At 39.5% G+C, this 15,668-nt stretch overlaps 2 protein-coding genes across 2 annotated transcripts in view; one reads left to right on the top strand and one right to left on the bottom strand.

Annotated features, from left to right (window-relative positions):
• The window catches only part of LOC130097323 (gastrula zinc finger protein XlCGF7.1-like), a 362,909-nt gene that overhangs the window by 177,620 nt on the left and 169,621 nt on the right, over positions 1-15,668 (top strand). The window lies entirely within an intron of this gene.
• Positions 1-15,668, bottom strand: part of LOC130097297 (uncharacterized) — a 298,549-nt gene that overhangs the window by 121,790 nt on the left and 161,091 nt on the right. The gene's annotated exons all lie outside the window — the stretch shown is intronic.

The raw sequence follows: 15,668 nt of genomic DNA, 5'->3' as shown, positions 1-15,668 counted from the left end.
GAATTAATTATGATGTAAAGTCATGACACAATGATGCACTTACAAATCATAAATGTCATATATGTTTATTCATATTTTAGTTTATGATTTGTCAAAGATACAAATTGTGTAGTTCTTTTATTTTTATTTATACAATTAAACATATGGACTTAAAAGAAAGCCCAAACATACCTGTAAAGACACACATAAGGCCAATTTTCATGCAAAATAGGGCATAAGCTATAAGCTAATGCTAATCTAAGTATATATACATTTAAACAACTAAAAATACAGTTAATTACTGTACATAACCTCCTGAAAACTCCCAAATACAACATACATGCAAACATGTCTTTAATTATTAATTATGTTTACCAAAGCAGTCAATAAGATTAAAATGCCAGCATAACCATAGGAACACAACTAATTTGCCTAAGAAACTAAGTAGCTATTATTAAATATAGGCCTACATTAACTATAAAAATCAGAAAACAGTTTACCTATTAGCAGTGTTGTGCAAATTACTTCCAAACTGTAATACATTATATATTACTTGTTACTGTTATTTAAAAGTAATTCTTTACCTTACAATATTACTAACTCAGAATTGTAATCCGTTACATTACTCTTGTATTACTTTTGAGTTACTTTCATCAAAATAACTACAGAAGTAGAACTTAACATTCTAAAAAGACTAGGGCTGTAATAATATGCGATATGAAACCGAAATCGCGACACTCAGATCCACGAACCTGTGTCGCAGTGTGAGAAGGCAGAATCGCACACCCCTTCCAACTCCCCGAGTTATCCTTCCCGTCCAGATCCAATGCTACCAGAAGTTAACATTATAAAATACGTAGACCTACACCACAAAACTAGTTGAGGATAAATTCTTCACAATTGGGCAATTCCAGCGTTATGGACGTGACATTCGCAGTAAAAACTTGAAATATAAATTCTCAGAAAATGCATTTAATACCAATATATTGAAACGTCTGTTTATATATCCATAACTCCCTTAATAAAGGAGTCTTTATTAGTTTACCCCTAAACATTAATTAATGCATTAACTATAAAACATGTAATAACATGTTGTTTATGCATGAATCTTTATGACTCCTGTCGTAGTTAAGGATTGCTCTTCAGTGGTTAATGAATAGCTCATATCTTCACTAATCATGAGTTCATGTTGAAGTAACCATTAATTCAGGAATTAGTACATGATTATTCATGCCCTGTTATTGTACAGTGTTACATGTGAATCTAACAAAACATTTGCTCACTATGACACAGAACAATGCTTTTTAATATGAGTCCTTAGATTACTTAATTTGGTGAAACTCTTCCAACACTGAGTACAGTAGTACGGCTTCTCTCCAGTATGAACTCGCTCGTGTGATTTTAGAGAATCGGAATGAGTGAAACTCTTGTCACAATATGAGCACTTGTAAGGTTTTTCTCCAGTATGAGTTCTTTGGTGCCGTTTCAGATGTTCAGCTATAGTAAAGCTCTTCCCACAGTCACAACATACATGCTCTTTCACTTCATTGTGTGTTTTCTGGTGCTGTTTAAAACAGAACATCCTTGAAAAACTCTTTCCACAGAGAGAACACACATAAGGCCTCTCACCTGAATGAACTTTCAGGTGATCTTTTAGATTTGATGATGAAATAAAATCTTTACCACACTGATCACAGTGAAATGTTTTTTCTCCAGAGTGAATGAGCAGATGATGACGGAGACTTGATGAACAAGAAAAACTCTTTCCACACTGAGTGCATGTATACGGTTTCTCTCCAGTGTGAATTCTCATGTGTGTCTTAAGTGTTCTTTTCTCTGTGAAACTCTTCTCACACTGAGTGCAGTCGTACGGCTTTTCTCCAGTATGAACTCGCTCATGTGATTTTAGATATTCAGACCGAGTAAAACTCTTGTCACAAGATGAGCACTTGTAAGGTTTTTCTCCAGTATGAATTCTTTGGTGCTCTTTCAGACATCCAGCTCTAGTAAAGCTCTTCCCACAGTCACAACACACATGATCTCTCACTTCATTATGTGTTTTCTGGTGCTGTTTAAAACTGTCCAGCCTTGAAAAACTCTTTCCACAGAGAGAACACACATAAGGCTTCTCATCTGAATGAACTTTTAGGTGATCTTTTAGATTTGATGATGAAACAAAATCTTTACCACACTGATCACAGTTAAATGGCTTTTCTCCAGAGTGAATGAGCAGATGAACACTGAGACCTGATGATTGAGAAAAACTCTTTCCACACTGAGTGCATGTATATGGTTTCTCTCCCGTGTGAATTCTCATGTGTTTGTTAAGGTTTCCTTTATGTGTGAAACTCTTTCCACACTGAGTGCAGGTGTGCGTCTTTTTGGCTTTTGTTCTTTGAATTGTAAAGTTACGATGTTCCTCCTCCACTTCATTCAGTTCTTGTCTTTGCTCTTTCACTCTCACCTGGTCTAAAATACACAGAAATACAGTTAGTATCAGTTCAAGTGAACCCTTATTTAATAGCAGAAAACAACAGAGATCAGATCTTTCACTTTTTGTTCTGTCATTCATTGTTAATATAGTAAACATATGTTTGAAAACTGCTATATACAAGGTTATGATGTATTGGATGTATTTATCATTTATCATCCATATACTGCTTAATAATTCACATCTACCAAAGCATCGACAATGAAGAATCAAGAATGGACACCAACCTATTTGTTCCTCAGTATCTTCATGTTTTATTCTGGATTGTTCTGGATCACTCATGTCTTCAATCTCCTCTTTAATAAACTCCATCTTTAACTGTCACACAGATTTCAGCTGCTACTCCTGGAGTTTGTCCTTCTCTTGTAGGATGATGGGAATATTCCCAGTATTTATTGGTGAATTATTGTGGGATGGGCTTCACTGCAGGTGTGAACTGTGATCACTGTGTTTTTATCCAATCTGCATTTAAAAAGTACAGGAACATCATGTTTAACTGAGTTTTGTTTAGTTTGTGCTTATCTTGGCGAAAGCCGAGTACAAATCAGCATGAAGTTTTTACATCTACTCTCGTGTAATGGAAATCATGAAGCTCTGGATACGTCCAGTGACTGCGGTGAATAGTGCTGCTGGCAACAAGGGAAATACCTTGTGACAGCCTGGAGAGACAGCTGAAAGGAGGAAAGAGACCCCAATGGGGCTGGTAAGGGTTAGCTACCCTTGTCGGCAGTATCCAGCTCCGTGTTTACAGGATGCTGGAGACATCCGCCCAAGGCTTCTGAGAAATTAAAGAGAAAAATACCCCTAGAGTCTGCGAGAGTGGGGGCGGAAGATGACTCAATGTTGGATAACATGGTTAACGACTTAGGAATGGAAACGGATATGAGTATGGATTTCCATTACACGAGAGTAGATGTTAAAACTTCATGCTGATTTGTACTCGGCTTTCGCCAAGATAAGCAACACTAAGACGTAGCTTTACAGTAAACTATGCTTCTCCATTCATTTACGCTTCTTTCCATATGGTGGTGTGACTCCCCTTCTGTCCTGCGTTAACGGCTGCAGTGTACTTGGCGCGTCAGCACTAGGCTTGCCGGGATAGACGGTGTTGATGGTGTTACCGGTTTTAAGCCCCATCACCGGTGACATCACTTTCCCACCGTGACACCGCGATGTCTTGACTTTTTTAAAGTATTCGTTTTTGCTAAAATATTTATTTGAATTAATTAAAAATAATAATTATCAATTATTTAGTTCAGAAGAGAGCATTCATTATAATTAAAAACTGAACTGCGCAGTGCGTGCCAAGAGCCAGTCACGTCACAGATCAGCAAGCATCAGGATTCCATTTAGCACGTGTGGAGATTAGAACGAGTCAAATTACAGAAAAGCAAGATAATGGCGGAATGTGTAATTTATTTAGGCCTGTTTTATTTTCTTATTCGTTAATAAACGTTTTATGGTTCTTATTTGTTTGGGCCCACAGTTTGACGATTTTCAGCCTATGCATGGGGTTATTTTTATTCGTTCGTTATGCTAATAAAAGTTCTGTCTATAAATAAAAGTTTTATTATCAGCGAGCCGAGTTGTTGTTTTTTGTCCATTCAAGCAATTGACGCTGAATTGCCAATTGACGCTTATTTCGAAAGTGAAAGTATAACGCGCACGCATTTAAAAGCTATTAGTCAAGCCTCACTGGTGCGTTAATGCAGTTTCAGTGGCAACGGTTCCGTATGGCATACCACCTACCGCAAAATACAATATCTGCCCAACCACCCGTCATTCACGCAATATACACAGGAACGTAATGACTGTAAATACTATACAACCTATACAAATAAACCAACAGACTCTTCAAGTTTTTCAAGAATTATACGAAACCGTAGCGTGGCGGCCTGTACACAGCCAGCTAGAATCTTTCCGTCTCAACCACAGCCAGTTGCTGCTCCTTTCTGCTGCTTCAGATAAGTTCTTTACTGTGTGACGCAACTCTTGGCCGCTGAATCCGACGTCTCTGAGGAACGGGATTGTAGAGTGTGCCACAAAACCTCGACAACCCACTTCCAATGGATAAACCTGGACTCTCCATCCTCGCTGTTCTGCTTCAGTGGCCAGATGAGCATACCGCAGTATGCCTCATCTACCGCATTCTCCCATGGCACTGTTAACTCTATCAGTTGAACAATGCGTGCTGATCCAGACCACAAAACAATATCTGGTCGTAGGTTAGTGGTGGCAATCTCAGGTGGAAAAATAAGCAGTTGATTAAGATCAGCTAAGAAGAAGATCTGGAAGCTACTGGAAGATCTGCTAAGATCTAAGCTTCCAGTTGTCCTGGGCGAGAATTGGTGTTAGCACCTTTTCTTGGTGGTTGCTCGCCTGGGTGGAGGAATATTGTCTTCTGCGTGTAATGTTTTGCTAGAACAGGCGGCAACTTATTGGTCATACTACGCTTGCCTTCCAATGCTAAAGCCAAACATCGCAGTACTTGGTCATGGTAAACCGATCTTGGCTAAGAGCCACCTTACATCCTGTCAAAATGTGCCTTAATGTGGCAGGTGATGAACACAAAGGACAAGAGGGATCCTCTCCTACCCAGAGGTTTAGGTTCTGCGGTGATGGGAGAACATCATATGTTGACCTAATAAGGAAACTTATCCTACTCTCTTCCATTGACCAAAGGTCTTGCCAGCCCATCTTGCGTTGTTCCACGCTCTCCCATCTCATCCACTCTCCCTGCTTGGCCTGGGAAATGGCCTTTATACACCTCATCCTCTCCTCCTGCTTTCGCACCTCGTTGACTACCAGCTTCCTCCTTCGAGCTGGGCCTGCCTTGTGCCATTTAGGAGGAGCTAAACTGAGTCCAAAACCCCCTCTTCCATGTTGTACCTGTCCCACGATATCCCCATTTTGAAGGTCAGCCTTTGCCTCTACTACAGATTTCTTTGCTGACCAGTTTCTACCAGTTTTTAACACAGGGGCTGCCTCCCTTACACATTTGTCGCGTGACTCTACTAAGGTAATTTCCAGTCTGACCTTGGCACACTTAAACTCCTCGGTTATAGCAGAGACTGGCAGCTGCAATATTCCTTTACTATAAAGTCCCACTCTGCTGAGGCAGCGTGGAACTCCCAACCATTTCCTGATGTATGAACTTATTAACGCTTCCAGCTTATCCACTGTTGTCAAAGAAACCTCGTACACAGTCAGTGGCAACAGCAACCTCGGCAGTAGACCAAACTGAAAGCACCAGAATTTTAGTTTGCCTGGTAGAGCACAGCTGTTTATGCTCTTCAACCCTTCCACTGCTTGTCGTCTAACTTCTCCCACTCGAACTGTGTCCTTTAGATCCCCATCGTACCATCTCTCAAGACTCTTCACTGGCTTCTCAGAAACTGTTGGTATTGCCTCACCATTAATGAAGAATGTTTTATCTACTACCTTTCCTTTAACTATCGAGATGCTACTTGATTTAGAGGGCTTAAATTGCATTCGTGCCCATTCAATATTATCTGTTAACTTTCCCAATAACCGATTAGTGCAGGCTACTGTTGTAGTCATGGTTGTCATGTCATCCATGTATGCTCTGATTGGTGGTAGTCGCATCCCAGAAGCCAAGCGCTCTCCTCCTACTACCCATCTTGATGCCCTAATGATTACTTCCATTGCCATGGTAAAAGCCAGTGGAGAAATGGTGCATCCTGCCATTATTCCAACCTCTAAGCATTGCCATGCAGTGCTGAATTTTGGAGTTGAGAAACTAAATTGCAAATCTCCAAAATAGGCTTTCACTAAATTTGTTATTGACATTGGTACTCTGAAAAAAATCAAATGCTGCCCAAAGAAGCTCATGTGGCACTGAACCATATGCATTAGCCAAATCCAGGAATGTCACATGGAGCTCCTTCCTCTCCTTCTTAGCTGACTGAATTCGTTGCCAGATAACATTGATGTGTTCTAAGCATCCTGAGAACCCTGGAATGCCCGCTTTTTGAACTGAAGTGTCAATGAAGCCATTCTTTAATAGCTAGGTGGACAATCTCTGGGCAATAATGCTGAAGAAAATCTTACCTTCAACGTTTAATAGTCGTTTAATAGTGAAATAGGACGAAACTGACTGATGCTCGTAGCATCTTTTTCTTTAGGTATAAAGACTCCACCTGCTCTGCGCCATGCTCTAGGTACAACCTGTTTTTCCCATGCCACTTTTATCAATTTTCACAGAATTCGCAGAACTCCTGAAGCACTCTTGTACACTCTGTACGGAACTCCATTAGGCCCTGGAGATGATGAAGCCCTTGCCTTTCTCACAGCCTGCTCTACCTCTTTCCACTTAGGTGCACAGACCTCCATTTGGTATTCTGGTGGGTTGATAGGTGGTATGTCTGATGGAACTGACATAGGCTCATGCCTTTTTGCATCTGTATGCGTTTCCTCCAAATATCTCTCTAGCTCAACCCTAGATGCTTTTAAAGTGCCATTCTTCTCCCTGGTGAATAACTTCTTTACAAATTTGACTGGGTCTTTATAGAAATTAGCCCTCGCACGTTCCTCAGCTCTGCGTAATGTTGCCAGCTTATCTTTTATTGCCCTTTGTAAGAGATTGAGTCCCTCCTTCTGACTTTGTTCTGCTCTTTTCCATTGCTTCCTCAGCTGTCTCCTTTCTCTAACTAACCCTTCAATTTTCTGCTGCCGTCTAGACATTCCAGGAGTAGTTTGTACTTTTTCCTTCCTTTTTTCCACACCAAACCTCTCACTTCCATATGCGTAAATGATGTCCCCAAATTTATCCAGCTTCTTTTCGATTGTACCAGTTAATATTTCCAATGCAAAGCATAGATCTCCATACTCATATCCGTTTCCATTCCTAAGTCGTTAACCATGTTGTCCAACATTGAGTCATGTTCCACCCCCGCTCTCGCAGACTAGGGGTATTTTTCTCTTTAATTTCTCAGAAGCCTTGGGCGGGTGTCTCCAGCATCCTGTAAACACGGAGCTGGATACTGCCGACAAGGGTAGCTAACCCTAACCAGCCCCATTGGGGTCTCTTTCCTCCTGTCATCTGTCTCTCCAGGCTGTCACAAGGTCTTCCCCTTGTTGCCAGCAGCACTATTCACCGCAGTCACTGGACGTATCCAGATCTTCATGATTTCCATTACACGAGAGTAGATGTTAAAACTTCATGCTGATTTGTACTCGGCTTTCGCCAAGATAAGCAACACTAAGACGTAGCTTTACATTAAACTATGCTTCTCCATCCATTTACGCTTCTTTCCATATGGTGGTGTGACTCCCCTTCTGTACGGCGTTAACGGCTGCAGTGTACTTGGCGCGTCAGCACACACGACGGCTGCAACTACAGTGTGGTCTCCCTAGTGGACTAGCACGACAACCGTCTGGATTGAGCCGAGTAGGGGACATCTCTAGGGTCTTCAAGTGGGCACTAGTATGACTAGTTCAAGATCTGCAGTTAAAGGGATAACTTCACATCTGAAAAGATGAATGTGTATTTAAAATGGGTCATTTATGTAGAAGAAATTTGAAATTATTTTTGAATTTGGAGCTTTCTAGACTGAAAATGCCAGAAAATGTATTTTTTGCTTATAAGAATGAAAGACAACAACTCCCAGAATGCACTTGCTTCGCTGCCCTAGGAGGCCACGCCTACCGGTAACGGAGCACAGTAGTTAAACATGTCTAGGCTACTAGTGAGTCTCCGTGATGAGTCTGCCCGGGATTTCGAGATCGCCCAAAATGTCCGGGATTCGGCTTTTGCGTTCTACAGTCGTCATTCATTATGTTTACTGTGGCGAGCAGGACGAGGCTACGGCCGCGGGAGACCGGCGCGAGTCCGGTGGTGTGATTACTGATGAGAGGCACCTGTGAGACGCACCGGTCTCGTATCTCTCACGGCGGAGCGGGAATTTTCTTAGCAATGTTAAAACGCACATCAACCGATCACTTGTTTAGCTTTCATGTAAACACTACATTCAGATTCACCAATCGGAATGAATTCAGTTAGATTGAAACAAAAGGTGTGCATGTAAACAATGAATGGCGACTGCAGAAAGCAAAAGCTGAATCCCGGACATTTTGTACGATCTCGACGCCCGGACATGTCCGGGAAAAAGAGGATGAATGGTAACCCCTATTACTCAGCTTTCTCCTACTAAGTTACTCAGCTTTCTCCACAGAACAAGAGCCTGCTAGCTTAGCTTCCAAAAAAGATGGCTGACACTATGTGTACATTCTGTGAGTGAGATCCCACCCTCTATGGGCGGGTTGAGAACATGCGGAACAGCTCCTTCTACTGGCTGTAGTCTTTAGCCTCTGGCCAAAAAATCCTCCGATGACGCAAAATGACGATTTTTGCGCCATCTGAGGATTTTTTTCCTGACAAAAAATACATAAATCTCTCGTCTCAGGGAGATATGAGGGTAGAAAGCACGGTAATTTGAAAATACTACAGGTTTTCTACTAATACAAAGCTTAATGCTAAATCCTGAAGTATCCCTTTAAAGCTCCAATCTCCTCAGTCCTCAGTAGTTCTCGAAAAAAAAGTCTGTTGGTGCTTCAGTGAACCTGTCAATCACAGCTGTCAATCATGACGTCACACCACTGCATTAAATAACTCACTAAAAACAAACTTATTTTAAAAACAAACACTTGAAATTACATCAGCATGATAAAAACTACCGTAAATGACAGAAATCATCTTTGGAAAAACGATATTTGAAGTGTAATTGTTTAGTGCCGTTGAATAACATGGGGAGGCGGGGTTTATGACCTATACTAGGACCGGCCACCGGGGGGTGATCGAGACGTTTTGGCATCACTTTTCAGGGCTTGTGTGGCACGCTTGGGTAAAACCACTACCACTCAGCACTAAGCCACTCAGCTGGTGGAGCCACTCAGCGCTCAGTGTCGGTTCTATGTACTGTGAAACTTCAATTAATGTATTTGTTTCAATCACTGAATGAAGCCTGCTATATACCTTAAATTGCTTGCACAAAACTCTTGATCAGCACTCAACATTTGTTTGTTGTTGTTCATTTAAACCGGTATGCGCGGAGAGCGTGAGGGTGAGTGCGAGAGAGAGAGAGAGAGAGAGAGTGCGCCTGCGAGTCCGGGCGAGCCAGAGTGAGCTCTGCGGTCTTGGCCATTAGTTGATTTACTCGTTTTTTTTGTAGTAATACGTTGTCAAATATGTTTAAACTCAAATAAGCTACTTAATACTACTAGTTATGTCTCTTTGTATTAATTTGTCCTGTTATTGACGTAATGCGCGTCATTGACCAAATACACGACGATATGTTCAAATATGTTTTTTTAGAGGGAATATACAAACGCCATTTGAGCAATTTTGACAGCCCTAGTATGCGTACGGTAGCTGTTACGAACACTGGTCATAGGATTAAGTAATACCAACGTTGTTCCGTGCTTTTTGTGGGATATTTATTCAGCGACCACCTGGCTGAGGTTTGGACGCGTGTGGTGTGTGTCTCCCTCGCCATCGCAGTGATATTAGAGACTAGACATGCTCATTTTATTTTATGTAGAAAATTTAAACCATGGCAGTAAATAGTTCGTTACTTTTAAAATGAAGTACAGTGTGCACTGTGCACTTTATTATGCTGGTTGCTACTGTGTGCAATAGTGTAATTATTTTATTTATGCTTAAATATTTATTTTCAGCAGTGAACTTTTTTTTGTTCTACCTCATGTTTTTAATATTTGTTAAATATTGTTTATCTACTTGTTCTTGTTCTACCTCACATGTTTTTAATATTTGTTAAATATTGTTTTTTTACGTTAAATAAATGTTACTTTTATTAAATTGAGACCTGTAACATTTGTTAACATCATGTCATTTTTATGATGTAAATTGAGGGAGCAAAATGTATCGGCTCCAAATATCGGCTCAAGAAAATCGGCAGCTCGTATCGGTCATCGGCTAAGGCTGATGGGAAAAAAATCGGTATCGGTATCGGCACTAAAAAATCCATATCGGTCGATCCCTATAAAGCACCTGTTTGTTTAAAGTTGTGGTTTGTATTCAACACAATATTGTACAGTTTGTTCTGCTAAATAAACCATGACAGGAAACATGCTGGGGTCAATTTGTTCTTAAACATTGGTAATACTGCACACATTGTTCAAAAATATACTCAGGTACTTAATTACTTGTGTATTTACTTATTATTGAATCGATATCGAAGCTAATAATTCAATTTCGTATCGAAATCGAATCGAATTGTGAAATTCCTAACAATACCCAGCCCTACTTGTTATGCTGCTTGAGAGAAACTGGTGTTTCTTATATTATGTATTGTTGTCATAATTTTAAACAGTGGTTTGTTGCGCAAATAGTTTTACCGTTTATTGCACTTTGTTTTTCTTCTAGTCAATTCACAGAAAATAGCTTACTTCCACATTGAAAAATAGGGGTACATGTCTTTAATAGCAGTCAACAATGAAGAATCAAGAATGGACACCAACCTATTTGTTCCTCAGTATCTTCATGTTTTATTCTGGATGGTTCAGGAGGATCCCTCATGTCTTCAATCTCCTCTTTAATAAACTCAATCTTTACTCTAGTACGGCACACAGATACAGCTGGAGTGTCTCCTGCGTGTTCAGATGCACTTCTAGCCTTGATGATGAGAATATTCCCAGCATTTATTGCTGAATTATTTTGAAAGGGCTGTGATCACTCTGAAACAAGAGAAGAAACATAAATTACTGATTTAAAAAAAAATCCCACAAAAATTATGATCTTTCTTCATTATAACTCATTCTGAGATTCCTCAGATATCAACCACAATTTGAAGAAACTGTAACCAAGTAATGTAAAAAACAACAACAACAAAAATGTCAGCATAATATATAAATTAATGTATAAATAACAACCGATCTTCATGTTTGTCTACAACAAATTTAACTGACTAATGAATAAAATGCTCTTATTCTCTAAGAACAATATAATGAAAATGAATAAAACTAAAATAAAGCAGTTCTTTATTTAATCTACAGTCGAATAAATATTTAAAAATAACAGTGTATTATTCCTGACGAAAAATAGCATGGAATAACAGGAAACATGTTAAAATTAGGGTTAAATATATTTAAATATATGTTATTTTATAATCTAGGCTACTTAATTAGAAAAGCAGAACATAAATTGATGACCAAAGTGATTAATAAGGTAAATCCTTCATGTATTGAAAATAAACTTTGCTCAGACAAATTACACGATATTCTCGGCAGTATAGAGCAATAAAAATGTAGTCATGTGCTTGTAATAATTACTCATTATTATAATTATACCTAAACACTAAATATTAAACGGACATATATGATTTTTCGCATTTGTTTACAAAAGATCCTCACGCTGTCCACTGCCATGTTGCTGCCGCAAACGTGTTCAGAACTGTAGTAAACATCTACCGTACGGCGCATGCGAGTGTCGCATTGAGCAGCAAACACTCCGATTCTTCCTCCAGGAGGCGCTGAATGACTCCGAAAACCGAAACCTTAAAGACCAAAATACCCTTTTTTTAGTTCAGTCTACAAACAAAGTATTATAGTTTAAATATAGTAAGGCCAAATAACAAACAAAAAATCCACAAGATAAATCTCCAGTGATGCGTTAAAGGAAACTATATAAATAGTTTAATCACACGGTTCAAACTGTATTTGTTTTCTTACTGTCAGTGTTTACACAGTAAGAAAACAAATACAGTTTGAACCTTGTGATTAAACTATTTATATAGTTTCCTCTAAATCAGAAAAATCAAACCATTCTCTTTTTTGGCATTCCACAGAAAGTAAAGGGACAAAAGTAGAATTTGACTCTCAGAGAATACATAATGCTTTTATTAATTTTTGTTTGTTTGTTTAATTTATTTATTAGAAAATGGACCATGTACAATTATTAACATAGGCCTACATGCTTCCATTTAATGCATTTATTTGAAAACGTATTTTCCATTGCACAACAAACAAAGCAACTTTTTAATTAATGTGAGCAGCAGGTCTTTCTTTATACATCTAGACTTTATAAAATACTGGACATGCTGAGGCAATATTCTGGTCTGTTTTGGTGTTTATTTTATTGAGCTATTCATTTTTATTATTGGATTTTTTGAGGGACAATGTGCAATTTTTTATCTTTATAGTTATGATATGGTTTCTTTCCACTGTGAATTATGTGATTCGGTTCCCTTTTTGCACAAAACTCTTTTCACACCGAGAGCAAGTGAAAGTGAAGTGGTTTCGTTCTTCATTTAGTTCTTCTTCCCTTTCCACCTTTACTTCCATCAAGTCTAAAAAGGAACATATTAAATCATCTAAATTAAATCAAATACAAAAGCAAAAAGTAACAACAGTTTATGTAATCTTTGATATGATATAATATATATACGATGAAAAATGTTCCTCAGTAGTCAGTAATAATGAAGAATCAAGAATGTTTGTTCTTCAGGATTTTGTTTCATTTCTCCACTTTAACAAACTCCATAGTATGTGTTAGTAACATTTATTTACCATAGTATGTCACATAGATTACAATTGTTGTTACATCTGGAGTTTCTCCTGCTCGTTCTTCTCTTGTATGTCAGGAATATTCCCAGCATATTTTATTTGAATCTCCGTGGGCGATTTAACCAGCTCCAAAACACGTACAGCTCATTCTCCTGTTTTAACAGGGTTACACACTTAACAATAAAATAAATAAATAAAAGCCCCCTGGCTCTTAACTTTGAGGACCATTAACGTAATCAATAATACAGAACTTACAACTAGCTCTTCACTATCTGTATGTCTTCTTTTTCGTCTCTCTCTTTTGCGTTTTCTCTTTTAGTCCCGCCCCCTCAAAAACCCAGGAGGTTCCCAAACTGCTCTCTGATTGGTTAATAAACAAAACTGACACCTGGCCACCCAATACAAAAGAAAATGACCAGGGAGGTTCAAGGGCTACTCACAACAGAGGATATTTCAACACCTCACAATTTATTAACACATTAATACAAAAACAAAAAAGAAAAGGTGTTACCAGGGACAATTGAACTGGCCCATATTTCAGGATATACAGTGAGGAAAATAAGTATTTGAACACCCTGCTATTTTGCAAGGTCAAACGTTTCCTGTAGTTTTTCACCAGGTTTGCACACACTGCAGGAGGGATTTTGGCCCACTCCTCCACACAGATCTTCTCTAGATCAGTCAGGTTTCTGGGCTGTCGCTGAGAAACACGGAGTTTGAGCTCCCTCCAAAGATTTTCTATTGGGTTTAGGTCTGGAGACTGGCTAGGCCACGCCAGAACCTTGATATGCTTCTTACAGAGCCACTCCTTGGTTATCCTGGCTGTGTGCTTCGGGTCATTGTCATGTTGGAAGACCCAGCCTCGACCCATCTTCAATGCTCTAACTGAGGGAAGGAGGTTGTTCCCCAAAATCTCGCAATACATGGCCCCGGTCATCCTCTCCTTAATACAGTGCAGTCGCCCTGTCCCATGTGCAGAAAAACACCCCCAAAGCATGATGCTACCACCCCCATGCTTCACAGTAAGGATGGTGTTCTTGGGATGGTACTCATCATTCTTCTTCCTCCAAACACGGCGAGTGGAATTATGACCAAAAAGTTCTATTTTGGTCTCATCTGACCACATGACTTTTTCCCATGACTCCTCTGGATCATCCAAATGGTCATTGGCAAACTTAAGACGGGACTTGACATGTGCTGGTTTAAGCAGGGGAACCTTCCGTGCCATGCATGATTTCAAACCATGACGTCTTAGTGTATTACCAACAGTAACCTTGGAAACGGTGGTCCCAGCTCTTTTCAGGTCATTGACCAGCTCCTCCCGTGTAGTTCTGGGCTGATTTCTCACCTTTCTTAGGATCATTGAGACCCCACGAGGTGAGATCTTGCATGGAGCCCCAGTCTGAGGGAGATTGACAGTCATGTTTAGCTTCTTCCATTCTCTAATGATTGCTCCAACAGTGGACCTTTTTTCACCAAGCAATTTCCCTGTAGCCCTTTCCAGCCTTGTGGAGGTGTACAATTTTGTCTCTAGTGTCTTTGGACAGCTCTTTGGTCTTGGCCATGTTAGTAGTTGGATTCTTACTGATTGTATGGGGTGGACAGGTGTCTTTATGCAGCTAACGACCTCAAATAGGTGCATCTAATTTAGGATAATAAATGGAGTGGAGGTGGACATTTTAAAGGCAGACTAACAGGTCTTTGAGGGTCAGAATTCAAGCTGATTGACAGGTGTTCAAATACTTATTTGCAGCTAGTGATGGGCAGATCGAGGCTTCGTGAAGCAATGAAACAGTTGAACCAAATGGGCCATATTGTTTCGAGGCTTCGAATCAATCCGACACCCGTCTCCACTGTGACACCTAGTGGTCACTTGCAGGTGTTGATCTGAAACAACCTTGACGAGCCATTAACAAATTTGTTGTTTTTTTATTATTGTATTTTTCTAATATGTGAAGCTTGTAACTAGGCTCCTCACTGTGCATAATGTTATTTTGGTCCTGCAAAATGAATATTAATAAAAGAAATCAAGCCACAATGTCTCAGTTTTTTAGAGATTTTTATTCAAAAATATGAATTTCTCTGCTGTGGAAAGACTTGGCCTACTTCTTTTTTTACAGATAATTTCTCCAGCCTTTGAAAAAATCCCCTCACAAGGGACATTTGTTGCTGCTGGCATGCAAAGATATTTTTTAGCTAGGACATACAAATGAGGAAAGATTACAGCTCTCTCTTTCCAGTAAGTTAGTGGATCATGAGTTCTGGCCAAATCTATCTATTAATCTAGCTGTTTATATATTTATATCTATGCATCTATTAATGTGTCACTATATGTATACTCTGTCTGTCTCTAGCCTATCAGTCAATGTGTTGTGTAAATTTAAATGTAAGCCTTAATAGCCTATAACTAATTAAATCGCACTATGTCACTATATCACCAAAATCCGCTATCTCAAAATCAAACTCCTCTCACAAAAACCCACGAGGTCAATATGCGTTGATTTCACTTTTATACAGATGTGCGATTGTGTGGTCTGTTGTTCCCGCCCGTGTCAATCAAACGCTGATTCGGCGGATCACACCTGATGAAACACTTAGTGAAACATTTCGAGGCTTCGTTTGGCCATAGTCACGTGACATGGGTGTTTTGAATCAC

This window comes from Rhinichthys klamathensis, unplaced genomic scaffold, assembly GCF_029890125.1.
Source record: "Rhinichthys klamathensis goyatoka isolate OS25496 unplaced genomic scaffold, OSU_Roscu_1.1 h1tg000216l_1, whole genome shotgun sequence".
NCBI classification, from domain to species: domain Eukaryota; kingdom Metazoa; phylum Chordata; class Actinopteri; order Cypriniformes; family Leuciscidae; genus Rhinichthys; species Rhinichthys klamathensis.
Note: the sequence above shows the minus strand (reverse complement) of the source record. Positions and strands in the feature narration are given on the sequence as shown.